Source organism: Melanerpes formicivorus, unplaced genomic scaffold, assembly GCF_026170545.1.
Source record: "Melanerpes formicivorus ecotype bairdi unplaced genomic scaffold, bMelFor1.0.p_v2 SCAF_18, whole genome shotgun sequence".
Lineage (NCBI taxonomy): Eukaryota > Metazoa > Chordata > Aves > Piciformes > Picidae > Melanerpes > Melanerpes formicivorus.
The window spans coordinates 2662451-2667471 of NW_027142370.1; positions in this window are offsets into that span (position 1 = coordinate 2662451).

Genomic DNA, 5021 nt, shown 5'->3' on the forward strand with positions numbered 1-5021 from the left:
AACTTTAAAAACTGTTAAGGGTGTAGGAGCAGTAAGGAAGCATCTGACCTGCCCATCTCAGTGCCAAGAGAGCAAAACCAACCTACCTGTAAAGGAGCACATGGATCCAGAAGCCACTGCATGAAGTCACCAAGAGGCACCATGAAGAGTGTATGTAGCCTCCAAAAGACCACCAGCGGCCACAAGAAGATTCTTTCTGAAGACAGAGGCACTGAGAGGTATCTCACCTCATAAGGCCTTGGAGCCAATGTGGCTGAAATTCCTCAGCATGCCTCCAGAGAGGGGAGAGGAACTGTGTGGGGCCTGACAGGACGATCTGCTGCTGGAAGATCAGCGTGGTGAGCATCTCTTCTGAAACCCAGCACGCTGCCCTGACACAGATTTTAACATTCAGATGAAATTTTTAGCAACAAACCCAAAGAGAAGAGCAGCAGAGCGTGACAGTTGGTGCCATCTGCATGGAATATGAGCCTGAGCTGTGACAGCACCGATTCCATCATTATTTAAAAATATTTTCACATTCAGCTCCATTTACTGATTGCAAACCCTTCAAGATGAAGAGCCAGCGGCATGTGTGCTTGCACCTGCTGCCTTTCTGTGCTCCAGTTGACTTCTTGCATAGGAAGTTCTGCATCAGTGGGCATGGCAATGGATGGCTGGGCAGCACCTACTCCCTCCCCCTCCCCCTAGATCCTTTTCCTGATGCACAGGCTCACAGGATGTCAGGGGTTGGAAGGGACCTCTGGATAGCTCAAGCCCAACGCCCCCACCAAAGCTGGACCTGAGAATCGAGCACAGGTCACACAGGAACACACCCAGACAGGGCTTGAAAGTCTCCAGGGAAGGAGACTCCACAACCCCTCTAGAGAGCCTGTTCCAGTGCTCTGTGACCCTGTGCACCAGTACAGCATACTCTGTAAAGCAAACCACCCACAAATATTCAGTGGGGTGAGGGGAAAACAGTACCACAGCTGAAGAGCATTAGAGGGCAGGCTGCTACTGCAATGAAATGAGAGCTGTGCTGTTGCAGCAGCCCCTGGGGCTTGCACTGTGCAGCTGGTCAAGACTTCACTGTGTATGCTCAGATCTTGCTGGAGACTCACTGCCTCCTCATCTGCTCAGCAAGTACTTGAGGCTAGTTCTGGTTTTGTAAACTTCCTAGACACTCTCCTTCTCTCCCACTTAAAACAATGTGGTTTTAACATTATCCCAAAGCCCCTCCACCTGCTAAGCCATTTGTAGTTCCTCTGCCTCTACTCACACAGATGCTGTATAAAAGCTGCACTACAGATTCATTACAGAGAGAACTACAAGAAAGCAATGAGAGTAGTAAGACAACTTGTATTTAATCCAGAGTTTACACAACATGCTGCAGGTTTCTGCTCTTTACATTGGACAGGTGCTTTTTCCCTCAGCAGCTACATTCCCCACTTGAGATACTCCAAACTCAGCATTCTTTCTGTTGGCACTTCCTCAGGCTCCAGAAAGACTCGTTACAGGATGAACTACCTGCTCAACAATAGTTGTGCTTGCAAACTAGTCCTATTTGTCACATCTGCTTGGCAGCCCAGTACCAAAGCAAGGTGGGAACTTTTCCCTGCTTGGGCACCATGTTCTCCCACTGCCCAGGGAGTGCCAGAGATGCACCCTGCCCAGCACCTAGAGGAGCCACTGCACTGACCTCTGCTCACAGAGACTCCTCCAGACTCAGATGGCTGCAAACAGTGTTCCAAGAGTTGAGACTGCAACAAGAACTTTATGCAGAGCAAAAGCTAAACTCATATAACCAACCTAGAAGCCTTCCAAAACGTTGCAGTCCTTGTTCTTTTTCCTCTGTTTTCACCACATGCTCCTCTGGTAGCCTCTCACCTCAGGAACACAGCCAAGAAATGGCTTTGGGAGAAGACCAGTAGGAACACTACCTGTTCATTTTGAACTCCCAAATGTTCCTGCCTGGGACTCCTAGAGAAATAATGCACACACCTCTGTCGCTGTCATGTTATTTGTACAAGACCAACTCCTCCCCGCTCCAAAGAGCAGTGAAAGTGCAAGATGGAAGCCTAATATTTGCAGCTCTTTGAGAACAAGCAATAGGAAAGGTAGCACCCAGCTGAAACCACTGCATTCTTGCTATTCAGAGTAGGTCAAAAACAAAAAAAGGCAGCAGTTACAATTTTGCTATAGCCAAGTCAGCCTGGGTTTGAATCCAGGCTCTAAAGGCAAATTGAATTTCACCATCCACGCTATGAAAGCAATTCGGCTTCTGAACTGGAGCAGCTTTGATGCCACACTACAGAACTCACTTGAAAAGTGGTGTGATGAAAGACTCCTGTTCAGCAGCAGATATAATTATCACACTGATCTTAATTAGAGCATGAACTTGACTTTAGGATCCCCAGAGGAGCACTGAAAGCTTGGTCCAGTTACCCTGAACTTGGTCCAGAACGCTGAAGCTTATCCACCAGGATAAATATATTATTAGCTCTTTTGATATGACAGATGCCAGCTGAGTGACAGAGCAGATGCCTTTTAAACTAGGGGTTTAAAATAAAACCAACCAAAAAAAGAGAGAACTCTTAAACTGCACTAAAGTGTATGCTGTTATCTTTGAAGGGAAAAAAAATTGCACTACATGAAAAACAATTATTGCAGAGCACAGGGAGCACAATTTCTCAAGCCCTCCTTTCAGAGCTGGAAAGGGCTGAACAAAGGTTCTCTCTGTGGAGAGTCACTTGGTAACCAATTCAAGCCTTCAAACAGCTATTGTTTAGGGAAAAATATAACTGGATAATTTTGTCACATCCAGAAATTGTTTGGGTTGTTATTTTCCACACCCCCCCCCCTTCCTTTAGATCCCAAATGCTGCCAGGCCAGGTTGATTAAAATGTGGCATTAAAATAACTAACTAACAATAAGGAGGCAATCACACCACCCTTCAGAAAAGGCAAAGCAGCAACTCCCATTTTTCAGTGCATCACAGACAAAAGGCTACAGCCCATCCATCATTCACATATGGATTCATGTAATGATTCTTCAATTAGAATTATTATCTGTACAGCAGCTGAAGACTGAGAACTGCTGATACACTGCAGATGAGAACATTTGCTGGTCTCTGGGCTCCAGCCTTGCTTTAAAAATGATGATCACACAATATAGATTGCTGGGTTTATACGTGGATTAAGCTGCAATGCCAGCATTTACATTTGCAACATTACAATTTTGCTTTCTTAGGCTCCAGAGAATTTGCTGCATCTGGTAGATTTTATTTGCTTTGTATCTTAGGCAATCATTAGGAAGAAACTGTGAGCAGGCAGCGTTAGTGCTCAGACAGTCCTTAGGCTTTGTTCATTACCTCAGGTACTACAAAAGGAGTAAAGCAAGAGTGGGCCTGTGAGATGGGTCATTCGGTGTCAGCTTCCTTGCACTACATTATCCCACTGCTATTTTTATAAGGCAAATCCATCTGCTCCTTCATTTCTTGCACCTATATAGAACTAGATAGCATAAGATGTGTGTCTGAGGGAAAGGAAAGTATCTCACAGAACAGTTACAGGCACCCTAAGGCAGGAAAGTCACTTTGGCGATTCAAATTGCATCGATCTGAGGGGTCCTGGCCTAAACACATCCCCTGCCCTGCTGCCAAAGGCTCCCATCTTCAGAAGCAGGTGCCCACAGGGCATGTCCTGCAGAAGCAGAATGGGAAACGTGCCAGCTCCACAGCCACTGTTTTTCATACCTGCAATGCTGAACCACACCTCAGCCTCAGTGCTTGTTAACAGCGTGAGCCGTGGAAGCTTCCCAAGACAGGGCACTGCCATCTCTGCCCCAGGGCTGTACCTCTTGGCAGAGCAGCACTCCAGGCAGCAAGAATGGTAGCCTCCTGAAATTACCTGTCTGGAATATTTCAGATGCTTGCCCATTTCTGTTTCACAGCTGACAACCACATGCTGTGACCCAGAAGATGGCAGAGAGAGGAGCTGTGAGAGAGCTGTACTAAACAGGAGTCTACTCTTGGTGCTTCTTCAAAGGATTCTTGCTGGATGAATCCCAACTATGTTCTGAAGCCCAGGCAGCCCTCCTGGCTGTCTCGCCAGTAACGTGGACGCTGGAGGCAGCAATTGGGTCAGGCAGGTTCTTGAGCCGTGTGAAAGCCATCAGTGACGTGTGCCTGTGTAAAGCTTAGGAAAAGGGCTGCAGTGCATTAAGTCACAAGGCCTCTTTCTTCACTGTACTATCTTGGAAAGATCTTGAGAGAAGGCAAACATTGTTAATGTATTTGATTTACTGAATACAGCCTGACAAACCATAGATCCTTCCCAGCACTAGTTTCAGTGGGTGAGACTGGCCTTAGCCATGACATCTCCTCCTACCTGTTCTGCAAAGGAAATGAAAACTCTGCTGCTGAGTGGAGGTTCCAACATCATTTCACTGCTTTATTACATCTATTAGTGAATAAATGATTTATACCTGCCTTTGAAAAATGCTTTTTATCTACTGAATCTTCTAAATAACCATTTACTTGAAAGTACATATTGCCATTCAGATCACTTAACACCTCATTATGTTTATAATGACCCTTATGGAATGCTTCTGTCTCTAGAAATTTAATATTAACTGAAAACATTGAAGGGGACAAAGCAGTCAAACAGGAGTGGAAGAGTGGAACACCAGCTCAGCAAGGCAACAGAACACAAACATTTAGCTCAAGAGTTCACACACACACGATGGCTGCTTTAAAATTCCATGGCTTCAGGTGGTATCACTAAGGTTTGTGAAGAGATGCAGGGACATGTGGCTTTGTTTTCAATTAAAAGCATCACCTCGTTTATTTGTTTTCAGTTGTTTTATTTTACATTGCAACAAAGGCTGAAAAGGCCAAAATCAGAACAAAGCACTTCTTCATTCTTTCCCTGGATGCTTGTTTATAGGGATTGGTTGAACCGTTCAACTTTTGATTTCAAACAGGGAAACATGTGAAGAGAGGGAAAAACACTACCTGAGAAAAGCAGCTCAGCCTGGAG